Source organism: Equus przewalskii, chromosome 15 (assembly GCF_037783145.1).
Source record: "Equus przewalskii isolate Varuska chromosome 15, EquPr2, whole genome shotgun sequence".
NCBI lineage: Eukaryota > Metazoa > Chordata > Mammalia > Perissodactyla > Equidae > Equus > Equus przewalskii.
The window spans coordinates 42,909,958-42,923,851 of NC_091845.1; the positions used below are offsets into that span (position 1 = coordinate 42,909,958).

Sequence of the window (13,894 nt, forward strand, 5' to 3'; positions counted from 1 at the left end):
GTGAGAGCCCTGTACTGGCACCCGGTACACCCACACCTGTGTCCCTGAATCCTTGGGACAACTCTACGGGAGACAGAATTTTCCCTATGTTACTGGGAGGGCTTGAAGCTCCCAACATAGCCAGTGACTTGCCCACAGTCTTCCAGCTACGAGGGGCCAGAATTTGTCCTGTCCCCCTGCCCACCCGAGCCAGCTGGCCAGGCCTTGGTTTTGTCAGCAGTAACTTCTGGCACCTTTGGTTTGGGCGTAAAAACCCACTTAGAGTTTCATCACTTGTGTGTCACATTTGGAATCCTAGGGTTTGGGGTTGTTTCTTCTTTCAGCAGGTGAATCCCCATTTGGGGCCCCTCAGAAAGATGGACCGAATGAACCTGCTCAGAACCGAGCTTCTGCCTCCCCAGGCCACTTAGGACTGGCGCTCCATTTAAAGGGAAAAGTCCCCGTCCATAGGGCTGGTGAGAATGCTGGCTCTAGGGCTTCTTGATGAAGGGCAGGAGCGGGGATGCAACACAGATGCTCTTGGCTCCAAGGCAGGTGGGGTCCCTCTGGCCCTGCACCTGCTGGTGAACCCATTCTGGGGGCGGCCTGAGCCAGCAGCCCAGGGCTGGGCACGTGGAGAGATGCCCAGGCAAGGCTTCTGTTCCCACTAGGCTTTCATATGCACGTCCAGCCCTCACACTGCCAGGGGAGGAGGAACCGATGCCAGCACACAGGAGGGAAGACGTTCAGCTCAGGGTCCCCTGCTTTCCACCCCAACCTCACGCGCTCATTCTATAGAGGCAGTGGCTCAGGTACCTGCCCCACGTCACCTAGCTGAGGCTGAAGAGCCGGAGCTGGAAATCCCCGGGAAAACGGGAGGCAGGACGCCTGATTCTCTCAGCTTCAGGCAGATGTCCTCCAAGGCAGGTCCAAGAATAAGAAGTTGGTGGCCTGAGTCTCTGGCGTGGCAGATATCCTAATGGCCCCAAATCCAGCCCCTAGTGCAGGGTTACACTTCATAGGTCCTCCATAAACGGCTGGTGGTGGAATGTTGGAATGAGAGAGGCCAGGAGCCCTTGTCACAGGCTGGGACTCCTGTTCCCACGGGCTTCATATTAAGCTTCATTGTCTTTTTCTTTTTCTTTCCAGATTCCCCAGCCCCTGGGGGCAGCCCTCCACCCTAAGAGAAACCGAGACATGGATGAGTCAGGACATGCCTTCCCTGCCGACTCGCCCGGCCTGCTCGGGATCAGAATCAGCCAACACCCATTCCCAACACACTGGTTACACCATCCACTCGCCACCCTCGAGCTGGGACCCACCCAGCTCTGCCTTTAAGGGTGGCGCTCGGCTTGCTGTTCTGCGGAGGCCCACACCCTCTCTGTGGCTTTATCCTCTACTTTAACCCTCCCACAGAAGCACAGACAGATTATCCCGGCCCCTGGGAAGCACCTCCAGTTCTCAGGCATCGGGTAAGTGACTACTGGTTTTACTCTGCATACTTCTGAAAGGACTGGAGGCTGCTGTTTACAATAAGAAACAAAGAGACAAACTACTATTAAGGCCAGGAATGAAACAACAATAGCCTTGGAATGAAGCCCATGTGTGTTTGCTTGGCAGGAGGCAGGAGTTTCTTGTATCAGAAATCCTGATTTAGAAAGAGCACTACAACTTACAGAAAATCTTGCTCTGAGTCTCCTAGCAGGCAAGGGGAAAAGTGACTTATGCTGCTCTCATCAAATAAAAGAATTATACCATATCTTCTCAGGAACCTACACTCCTAGTAAATTTTTTCTAACACAGAGAGAGGCTTTAAGAGAAAAAGTGTTGGGGCTGGCCCCATGGCCAAGTGGTTAATTTCGCATGCTCCGCTTTGGCGTCCTAGGGTTTTGCAGGTTTGTATCCCAGGCACAGACCTAGCACCACTTTTCAGGCCATGCTGAGGCAGCGTCCTACATAGCAGAACTAGAAGGACCTACAACTAGAATATACAACTAATTATGTACTGGGGTGTTTTGGGGAGACGAAGAAGAAGAAGAAAAGAAAAAAGGAAGATTGGCAACAGATGTTAGCTCAGGTGACAATCTTTAAAAAAAAAAATGTATTGAGGGGGAAAAAAGAAACCAAACTTACTCCTAGTTTTGACACCTTGACTACTGGACTCTAATTAATTGTCACCTGGAGAGAGCTTTCAATGAGCATGGGCAGAAGCATTCATGGAAAATCTTACAAAATATGCCAAGTGGTTTTCCGTGCGCAGTTTTAAAATCAACCATGGAGGCTGCAAAAATGCAAACTGCTGACCTCAAACCTAGATCTATAGACTTGGAATTTCTGGAGGGAGGGACCCAAGAATCTATAATTCTCGAGGAATTCTTGTGAATTCTAAAATGGGAGAACTGATTTAAAACTTCCTTACACTTGGAAACCGCATGCCGAGTTGGACCCTGGGAGAGTAGCCCCCCTTTCCCCACTACCATGGCTGTGAGCAGCCGGCGGGGAACAGCTGTACTGCATGCTGGTAGCTTTACGACATGTCCCTAAATTCTTTGATACTTCTCCCTTTAAAAAATGCTTCCCTTTCTCTGAAATATGGGAATACTTAATGACTTGCTCCTAACAAACAAGAATTGGCAGAATGATGGTGTGTGATGCCCAAGATTGGGACATGAAAGGCATTATAGCTTCCTCTTTGCTTTCTCTCTTGGGCTGCTTGCCCCAGGGGAAGCCAGCCGCCATATCCGGGCTCCACTCAAGCAGCCCTGTGAAAAGCCCAATGGCAAGGAACTGAGGCCTCCAGTCGCCAGCAGTGTGAGTGAGCCTGGTTGCTATTGGATCCCCCAGCCCTGATGGAGCCTTCAGATGACTGTAGCCCTGGCCAACAGCTTGAGCACAACCTCACGAGAGACTCCGAGCTAGAACCACCGAACTAAGCTGCTCCCAGATTCCTGACCCACAGAAACTGTGAGATAGTAAATGTTTATTTTAAACCACTAAGTTTTGGGGTGCTTTGTAACGCAGCATTAGATAATGAATATAAGCACTGTCGTCACAGGTTCCAATCCCAGCTCTACTTGGCAGTTCTGTGCCCTTAGCCAAGGCATCTAACCCTTGAGGACCACTAGCTGCCTCCAACAGTAGAGGAAGCCACTGCTTGATCCTACATCCCTGGAAAGAACACCAACCTAGAGTCAGATCCAGCGACTAGGGGGCCTCCCCAGAGGCCAGCCAGTTCCCTTGGGGGAAGAAACTAGATCACATTTCCTTCCAAACATCTTCCGTCTTACACCTGACACAGGCTTTCAAACTCAAAAGTCAAGGTTTTGTCAACTTTATTCTCTGCAAGGCAATGGGCCCTGATTCCAGCGGCCTGAGCACGAGGAAGGCCCTTAGGGTAAGTGAGGAAACTCAAGTTCATGCAGATCTCCCCCAGGCCTTTTACCAGCTCTGGGCGTCCTTCCCCTGGCTTCTGCATGCTTTGCTGCTTAGGGCTGACCCCTGTGACTCTGACCCTTACGGAGAGCTGGAAGTGCCCGGGAGCTCTCCATCCCCTACCCGACTCCAGCAGCCTGTGGCCAATAACTGACTGATGTGGAGGAGAAACAGCAGCTCCTTTGCCTGCAGGTGAGCCAAGCCCAGAGCTCCTCACAGGCTCAGGCCGAGGCTGCCACTTCACCCGAAACCTCCTCTGGGGGGCTTCTTCTCCTCCCTCTCCTGCTTTCCCCACTCCCCTCTAGGTTCTCCTGGACACACTGCCTTAATAAATTCCTGGCGCCCAAATCCTTGGCTCAGGTTCTGGAAGAATCTGACCTGAGATTGCAGAAGGATCTGACCTGGTCAGCACCTCCCAAGAGTCAGGCCAGCAGTTACCGTTATTGGACACGTGCTTATGTGTTGGGCTGCGCCCCCTACATTTACAGCCAGATGTCAACAGGATTATTTTGGGTGCCAACTCACATCTGGAGAAACTGAGCATTCAGGAAGTCAGGAGACGGGCCCAAGCCCTGCGGACGGCACAGGCAGATGCTGGCACTGTCTCAGATCTGTTCCTCCAAAGCCACACTTGTGGTTGCACCTCTCTGCCTCCCCGGTCTAGGCTGGTTGGGAAGTGTTTCTACTTGTTTGTTTTTTTAACCCAGAAACACAGACGCACTTATCAGGTTACCGCTAGAACCACATACGTGCCGGAGAAGAGGCAGCCCTGGAAGCTCAGCCGTTAACGGCAGTACCAGGATTCCAACCCGCGTGCTTGGTTCTGTCCCGGACACAGGGCCGGAGGCAACGCTGCTGCCTGCTCCCTTGGCAATGAAGCCTGGTGTTATCTGCAGCTGGGGTGATGGTGGACACTCGAACACTGTTCCCCAAGGCCTGGCAGGGTGAAGAAGTGCACTTTCAGATGAACCCCAAGTTCCAGCTTCAGACTCCCTGGGGAGATGTTCTCAGCTGGAGGCAGTGCCCTAAGCATCACTGGAAACATCTCGGGGGGTGAGCTGGGCCTTCCCCAGGCAATCCTGGTCTGCCCCTCGTCTCATCTCCATGAGCTCTCTCACGTTGTGCTCCAGCTACCCTGAACACACAGAGCCGCTGCATCCCTCCGGGCCTTTGCGTGGGCTGTTCCCCTTGCCTGCGGCACCCCCTCCATGCTTCACTCTGTAAAGATCTCCTAAAATGTTGATTACATGGATGGCAGTGTGGTCTAGTGGTTAAGGGCTTGGGATCAGGCTCGAAATCCTGTGGCCTGGGCTCTGTTCCAGGCTCCGCTGCTGAACAAACGTGTGAATGTGGGCAAGTTATTCAACGTACATATGGCTCTTGTCATACAGTTCTCCGGGCCAGCACTGCTCTGGAGCAGATGGGGTGTAGACAGGGCACTCGAGACACAGGGTATACTTTTAGTGTTTAATTTTAATTGATATGGATTGACCTGCTTGTCCCTCACCTGGAGTGGTAGGATGCACTTTGCCAGACAAAGGGACAACATAGTCTTGGAGGTAACGATTCAGACCGCCTCCACCTGAGACCCTCTTCCCCAGGAGTGTTGGGTTCAAATCCCAGCTCCTCCTTTTCTGGCTAAATGACTTTGGGCAAGTATCTGATCTACTTCCCAAGGGTGTTGGAAGGACCGATAAGTGCTTTGGACAGCGTAAAGGACGTGCCACTAAATTGGGAGATGTTAGGGCCAAACAGGGGCTTCCTGGAGATGAAAAGAGGCAAAGTGTAGCTTTCTAATGGTGAAATTTCAAGCACATGCAGGCCAGAAGGGGCGCTGCATTTAGAAGCTGGGGACCTGTGAGTCCCAGCAGGCCCGGCTGTGACGGTCTCACATAAAGCTGATTTGGGGCTCAGGCAAAGCTCCATCAGTCCCAATGGCAGGGAAGCTCCCAGCAGTTGGGCATTGAGAGGGAAGAGTTCTTGGCAAAATAAAGCTTCCATTCAGGAAAAGCTGTGTGTGGAACTATGCCAGGCGCTCACATGGTTTATAGTGGCTCGTTTGCATGATGACAGCTCTGCAAGGCAGATGTCATTATACCCGACTTATAAGTGAGCAAATTGAAGCTCAGAGGGGTGGCAACCTGCCCAAAGATACACAGTTCATTAATGGCAGTGCCAGGATGCTAACCCAGGGTGGCTGATTCCAACGTGACAAGTAACGGTCACTGATTGCATGTTACAAATCATCCTCTCCTATGTTTTCTTGCTTGACCTTAATATCAACCTCTGAGGTAACAAATGAATGCCTGGCCCAGGTCTGGCTCACAGTGGGTCCTTGTGGTCCATCCTTGGAGCTGATTGGTGGTCATTTCTCCAGTCCCCAAACATATAATGCGAATGGATATACATTTACTTGGGAGTAAAATCCTCGTTGGATCCTCAGCCTGTGGGGTGGGAGCTGCCATGGTGGAAATGGCCAAACAGAAGGCCCTGAAACTACTCCCACCTGTATCACATCGCTAGGAGAATGGCAGAGACTAGGGCCACTCTTAACACCCTAAAAGATGCAAGGATGGTAGTCCCCTACAAAAGGCAGAGGGGTCCTGGAAGAAGACAGTGAACCACCTCAAACTTCACCAAGTAGTAGCCTGATGGCTGTTGCCAAATGCCCTATCTTTGCTCGAGCAGATTAACAAGACCTCATATATGTGGTAGATAGCCGTTAAGCTGGCAAATGCAGTTTCTTTTCTTCCCCCCACCCCATCCTTATCAGAAAGAATTCAATTTCACTTGGGATGGACAGCAGCACACATTGATGAGCCTGCCCAAGGGCTCTGTTACCTCTTCTGCCCTCTGTCATAATATAGTCCAAAGGGACCTACCTCACCTGGAGATCCCTCAGAACACCCTTGGTGTGCTGCATTGAGGAGATCATGTAATCGGAACAGAGGATCGAGAAGTTGCAAGTGTGATAGAGACGTTAATAAGACACAAGCACTCCAGAGGGTGGAAGATAAATCCTATGACAGCTCAGGCACCCACCAGACTGGGCAAGCATTCAGGGGTCCAGTGGTGTGGGGGCATGCCAGAACAGCCCCTCCGATGTAAAGAGTACATTAGAGAATTAATGGAGCGGGTACCCTGAGAGGATGGGGGGTCATCCTCCAAGAGTCACTACGTACCCTGGCACCCTAAGTCAATGGGCATCATATGGTACTGTGTCCCCATTAGAGAGAATACACACTCTGGAAACCAAAGAGGGAGAGCCAGAGTGGCCCTACTTACTGTCACTTCTGGGAACACAGTTGGAGAATTTCATGTCCCATCCCCACACTGCAGGTTTAGAAATCCTGGTTTCCAGAAAAGAAAACACTTCCACCAGTGACACAGTGACGATTCCATTAAACCCCAAGCTGCGGCTGCTGCCTGGTCACTTTGGGCTCCTCATGCCCAGAGGCCAGCAGGAAAGGAGAGGAGTCACCTTCTCAGCTTAGGTCATGGACTGTGGTCATTGGAAAAAGCCCAGCTGCTGAAACACGATGGGGGCAGGAAAGAATATATTTGGCACCCAAGCGGTCCACAGGGGCATCTCTTCGTTCTCCTGTCCCCAATTTTGACAAGAAATGAACAGGTACATGGATCAAGAAGGGCATAGTGATGAGGGGCACAGACCTTTCAGGGATAAGGGTCTCAGTCGCCCCACCATCCAAGCCACCGCCAGTGGAGGTGATAGCTCAGGGTGAGGGGACGTGAGAATGGATGGTGGAGAAGAGGATGGTGAGTATCAATTACACCCTCAAGACCAGCTGAATATCAGCCCTCTAACCTTCCCCCTGTAAGATTCCCCAGGAAAAGAGGCCTAACAGAATCTGGAGGAGCTGCTTCCAAAACTTATCCTATGAAACTAGTGAATTCGAGCAGCGCAAGGGGCGGTGGACGCTACGTGCACGGCCCAGATACATCCTCCCGGCTCCAGCACTGAAGACTCGCACCGCCAGCTCCTGAGGGCTCATGGCTGAGTCCCCCTCCGGGACTTGCCCTCAGCTGCAGAGAACCCGCTTAGCCAAGGTCAAGTTCTGTCCACAAGGGCAACTCGCAGTCAATGACTGGTCACTGTGGCCCCACAGCCTCGCCCCCATTTAGGTCAACTCAGAAGACCTTGGAAGAACCCAGAGCTCTCCATAGGATGGACTGAGGTCTTGGTCACAACTGAATCACGTTCAAACTCTCCCTCTGGGGACAACCTGCTCTCTTCACTCCACTAGAGGCCTTGATCCCAAGAGCCCTCTCCAGCAAGCCTGGATTTGGCAGACAAATCTATGCCCAACGTGTTTCCTAGGGACCCACTTGAGACAGAGACCCCCATCCAACCAGTCTCCACTGAAGGTTCTGGAATAGGAATCTCATCCCACACCAGGGGAGCCAGAAGTAAGATTTTATTTTTCTGTTACTTAACCCAGCTTCTAAGGAAGCCCCGTTCTGCTGAGGTGCTGGACGTTTACCCTGGTGTGAAGTTCAAGTTCAGGGGCTCACACTGGATGGAGGACCCTTGAGGCCCCTCTGGACCTTCCATCCTTGACACGCCCACCCGCAGCTCTGCCCCAGCCTCGGGAATCCTTTCTCACCTCCAGAAGAAGCACCGCGGTCCTCAACTCCCTCCCGCCCCAAACTCCTTTTCTCTGCCCCAGATCTTTTCAGTCCAAAGTTGTGAACAGGCGTGGGACAGGTGTGCCCATGGAATTAGCTGCATTCTAAACTTTTGATCATCAACATTTACAAATTAAGAAATCCCACATGAAAATCCGTACCTTTCTGCTTCCCTGGAAAGAAGAGATGAGGTATCCTTTAATTCCCCCGATGGCAACTGAAGCACGAGCTGCCCCCTTCGGCTAGACCGGCTGGCTGTGGTCCTTCCTGCAGTCCAGCTGGCCGCCAGCTTTCCTCGCTCAGCCACTGCCCCCGCCTGGTGCCAGGGCAACTGTTTGCTGCCCTGGGCTCCCTAAGGGCTCGGGGCTGCAGCTTTGGAGATACAAGTCTGCCAGTCTCTTCTCTTCTGAGGCGATGGTGGGGAAGGGGTTGCTGGGGGTGAGAGGGAAAGGCCGAGAGAGAAAGCTCCTCGAGGTGGGTCGTGAAGGCTGGAGAGCACTTGGGAAGTGGAAAGAAGAGGAGAGGACATCCCAGGCCGGGAGAACCAACTGAGCAAAGGCCAGGAGGTAGAACGGGGCTGTCCCCACCGTGAGACGGTGCAGGCGCCTGTCTGATTGAACCACAGGACCCCAGGTTACGGAGCACTGGGGGAAAGCTTGGCAGGGACACTGGGGACAGAGTACAGACAGTTACCTTGACCTACCCAAATCCCAAGCTGTGGGCGGCCAGAGACACAAAATCAATTACTTCTCTGAGAGTTTTGTGTTTCTGAATGACATAAGTAGAAGAAAGTGGGTTCACACCAAGCTATCCTCCAGACCCAGGTCTATGCCAAACCAAAAGGCAATTCAACTCAACTGACAATTTTGGCTAATATTTTGTTCAAGGCTCTGTGCTAGGCACAGGGAGGAGGGGAATAATGAAGGCCACAGTAGGGAAAACCGGGTGCAAGTTCTCTGACATTCCTCACATCAAACGGCGGAAAACAATTCCCCTTCCTTTGCATATGGGTGACCCTTAGCAACTCAATTCTCATCAGGAAAATACAGCAGACCGACACTGTGTGACTCCTGAGGCTATGTCATAAAAGGCAATAGAACTTCCTCCTCTCTAGCGCTCTCTCCCCACCCCCACTCCCCGCCGCCCTCCTCTGAGGGGCCCAGGCCACAGAGAGGGAGGCCATGTGTGGGTGCTCCAGCCAATGGGCCCACATGAGGTCCTAGCCAACAGCCAGGACCAACCACCAGCCGTGGGAGTGAGCGAGCTTTCAGATGATTCCTGCCCCAGCCTCTGGCTGTCCCAGCTGTCACCATAAAGAGGAGTAAAATAAAGGTGGTGGTTGTTTTAGCCGCTAAGTGTTGGGATGGTTTGCGATGCAGTAATAAGTACCAGACAGAATTACACAGACCGTGTTGTCAGAGGACAGACTAACCCACCTCTTGACAACAGGCAGCCGAGCACAGTATCTGGCAGATCCCAAGTGCTCCTTAGCCATCAGATGTTTATTCTGTTTGTTTTCAGATGGAACAAGTCAGTTCTAAACTGGTTTTCAAGTACTGAGCTGTGGACACACAGACCACAGACATGCAGCCCAGGCAGGGGTAATGAAGGAAGGCCTCACAGAGGTGACAGCATTTGGGCCACACCTTGGAGGATGAGGAAGAGAATTTCAGGACAAAGGGCAGCACAGATCCCAGACACTGGGAGCTAGAAGGGGCCTGGGGGCCCCCTGGTCAATCCCAGCCTCCTTGGTTAAGGATCGGCAGCTCAGAACTCACATCCTATCCTGGGTGCTTCCCCTCTTCAGGCTGCCTGCTGCCACCCTCAGCCTGGGCATCCACCACCACAGTTCTCCTCAGCCCTGCAGGGACGAGGGGTTTGACGTCTGTCCCCTGGAACCGGTCTGTTGACTGATCGTGGCTGAATTGTGTGCTCCGAGCTCCTTATCTCCCTATTCCGGCCTCAATCCCTGCTGGGCCCAGCAGTTTCTTCTCACCTACTCACGGCTGAGTCAGCCCTGGAGTTCGTTACTCAGGCCTCATCAGGCCCTCACTGATGGACACTTCCTTCTTGTTCCACTGCCAACATCCGGCTGGTTCTCCACCAGCCTTCCCCGGGGGACTGAGGCTTAGAGGGCAGGTGGTTAGAACCAACTTCCCAGATAAACAGCCCCTGAGGATGCTTTTTAAGTTATAAAAGCAAGATAAGTACATTACAGAAAGTGTTAGGAAATCCAGAAAAAAATTCACTCACGATCCCACCACTCCACTCTGAGCTCATTCTGCTTATGTTCCTCGTGTATTTTTTCCAAAACCTACGGTATTTTTTTAAACCTGTTATAGTCATACTTTACATTTAATTGTAAACCTGAGTTTTCCATTTAATGTTGCAGTGCATGCTTTTGTCATAATTTTCTGTCTTAATGAGTACACAGTGGCATCGAGTGGCTGAGCCACATTTTCTGTGATCTTTACTCCACTGTTTGCATTTAGGTGTCTTCCGGCGTTTTGTCTGCAGTAAACGTTTTCCTGCCAAGAGCTTTTTCTGAAAGCAGAATTGTCTCCTCAGGACAGATTCCTGGGAGAGAAACGACGGGGTCAGAAGTTGTGGGCATCTTTATGGCTCTGGATATCCATCCCTCATCAAAGATCATGGTGACTTTTTTTATTTTGAATTGTGATTCTTGTAGTTGATGCTGTTATTGTTACGAAAGGATTAGATGATCGATGTAGAAAACCTGGAAAAGTCGAAAGATGCAAATAAAAATCTCCCGTATTTCACCCACCTAAACGGAATCCTTATCAGTAACGTGTTGGTGTATCTTTTTCCTGTATTTATTTTTCTTTAATGTAAGTTTTAGGGTTTTTTGTTTGTTTCAGTGCATGCATGAATTAACATAATTGTGATGATACTCTGAATAAATTGGAGATCACAGTTTTCTTAGGGCATTGCAGCTAAGCATTCTCCACTCTGTTGCAAACTCTTCAGAAATACCCATTTAAGAAATGTATGGTTTTCCTTTGGGCAGACGTATCCTCATTTACTTGCCTGTTATCCTATTTGGGGACACTTAAACTGATACTAAATTTTTCCTATTATTATTCACTTGCCATGAATAAATTTGCAAGTTATGACTTAAAAAGCAATTCGCAAGTTGGGTAAATAGAAAAATTATGGAAACTCACAAGAGAGGAATTGACTAATTGGTCTTGATTGTGGAAAAGATTAATTTAAAACCTCTTTCCTAGACTCATGACTAGAATTTAAATAACCAAAGATTTTTGGGGGGGGTCTTGTTTCGTTTTTTGACAATCAAAATGAACCCAGTGGACAGAATACTGACTGGGAGTCAGGACATCTGGTTCTCTGACGGCTTTGCTTCCTGCTGTGTCACCTTGGGCAGGTCACACTGCCCCTCTGGACATGATAAAATGAGCAAACTAGACGGTGCTGGCCCTGGCCACCCGGCGCTCCCTGGCTGGGTCGTTTTCCTGCCCATGCCTTTGTGAACTGCGCCTTCATTAAGCTCTCCTCAGTCACCACGTTTGAGTTGCCATCTGCTCAACCCCCCTCCCCCCAAAACTCACACAGCAGCCTGGGGACACAAGAGACTAGAGTCTCTGGGCTCCACCACTGGTGGCAGTTCCCTAGAGCAGAAAGTGTGCTTGATGCACAAGCCATTAAAAGTGGTTGATGTTGCTTCCTACGTACAGACATGGAAAGATGAGATTCTTGTTACACTGAAAAAAAAACTCCGAGGGGCAGAACAAGGTGATAGTGCGCTATCGTTTGTATAAAAATGAAATAGAGAGCTAGATACACACATATAAAAAAAAATGAGCCCAGGACTTGGAGAGCAGCAGAGGGTTCCACGGTCACCACTGGCTATCATGACAAGTGTGGCTTATTCACTTCCTAACACGTTCTACGAGGCCAACATCACCCTGATACGAAAGCCAGACAAGGACAACATAAAGTGGGATTTATACCAGGGACGCAGGGATGGTTCAACATCTGCAAATCAACCAGTGTGATACACCACATCAAAAAAATGAGGAACAGAAACCACATGATCATCTCAATAGACGTAAAGAAAGCATTCGATAAGATCCAACATCCATTTATGATAAATACGCTCAATAAAATGGGGATAGAAGGAAAGTACCTCAACATAATAAAGGCCGTATATGACAAACCCACAGCCAACATCATACTCAATGGGGAAAAACTGAACATTGTCCCTGTGAGAACAGGAACAAGAAAAGGCTGTCCACTCTCGCCACTCTTATTCAGCATAGTACTGGAGGTTTTGGCCAGAGCAATTAGGCAAGAAAAAGAAATAAAAGGAACTCAGATAGGCAATGAAGAAGCAAAACTCTCACTGTTTGCAGATGACATGATCTTATATATAGAAAACTCTAAAAACTCCATCAGAAAGCTATTAGAAATAATCAACAATTACAGCAAAGTTGCAGGGTACAAAGTCAACTTACAAAAATCAGTTGCATGTCTATACTCTAATAATGAACTAACAGAAAGAGAACTCAAGAACAACCAGAATCAAAATGAAAAGACAACCCACCAACTAGGAGAAAATATTTGCAAATCATATATCTGACAAGGGGTTAATCTCCATAATATATAAAGAACTCACACAACTCAACAACAAAAAAACAAACAACCTGATCAAAAAATGGGCAGAGGATATGAACAGACATTTCTCCAAAGAAGATATACAGATGGCCAATAGGCACATGAAAAGATGCTCAACATCACTAGTCATCAGGGAAATGCAAATCAAAACAACACTAAGATATCACCGTATACCTGTTAGAATGGCTATAATCACCAAGACAAAAGATAACGAATGTTGGAGAGGTTGTGGACAAAAGGGAACTCTCGTATACTGCTGGTGGGAATGCAAACTGGTGCAGCCACTATGGAAAACAATATGGAGATTTCTCAAAAAATTAAAAATAGACATACCATATGACCCAGCTATCCCACTACTGGGTATTTATCCAAAGAACTTGAAATCAACAATTCAAAGAGACCCATGCACCCCTATGTTCACTGCAGCATTATTCACAATAGCCAAGACATGGAAGCAACCTAAACGCCCACTGACCAATGACTGGATAAAGAAGATGTGGTATATACATGTACAATGGACTACTACTCAGCCATAAAAAAGACAAAATCGTCCCATTCACAACAACATGGCTGGACCTTGAGGGTACTATGTTAAGCAAAATAAGTCAGACAGAGAAAGACAAACACCGTATGATTTCACTCATATGTGGAAGATAAACAAACACATGGACAAAGAGAACAAATTAGTGGTTACCAGAGGGTAGGGAGCTGAGGGGTGGGCACAAAGGGTGAAAGGGCACACCTATAAGGTGACTGACAAATAATAATGTGCCACTGAAATTTCACAATGTTGTAAACTATCACAACCTCAACAACAAAAAAGTGTGGATTATTGTTCCCCAGATAACCACTTCATTTAACACTAGGGAAAGAGTTTGCTCACTGGGGAGGTGACCTGGTAGATGACACAGACATGGACGGACACAGTGAAGCCAGTCTCCCCAGACACTTCCTTGGCTGACCTGTGGCTGACATCTCCACCCCCACCCCGGCCCAGCAGCAGAGCCCTCAGAAAGGGCGACTAAAAAGACAGATGGAAGGAGAGAGCAAGGGGGGAGAGGGATGGGACCAGAAGGGGTGGCGAGAGGGAGGGAAGGGAGAGAGGAAGAGGGAAACACTGGCCATCTTCTGAACAACCAGGAAGATCTTGGCAAAGCTTTGCTGCGGTTTCATGTAGGATGAG

The 13,894-nt window shown here is 49.5% G+C and overlaps 2 long non-coding RNA genes across 2 annotated transcripts; both read left to right on the plus strand.

The window, feature by feature from the left end:
• Positions 1 to 1,340: 1,340 nt before the first annotated feature.
• On the plus strand, positions 1,341 to 4,683 carry LOC103558354 (uncharacterized). Its single transcript, XR_546686.2, has 2 exons — positions 1,341 to 1,451; positions 2,702 to 4,683. It is a non-coding gene; the product is annotated as an uncharacterized lncRNA (long non-coding RNA).
• Positions 4,684 to 9,190: 4,507 nt separating this feature from the next.
• On the plus strand, positions 9,191 to 10,848 carry LOC139076162 (uncharacterized). The gene is made up of 2 exons (XR_011527480.1): positions 9,191 to 9,390; positions 10,551 to 10,848. It is a non-coding gene; the product is annotated as an uncharacterized lncRNA (long non-coding RNA).
• The last annotated feature ends 3,046 nt before the right edge of the window (positions 10,849 to 13,894 follow it).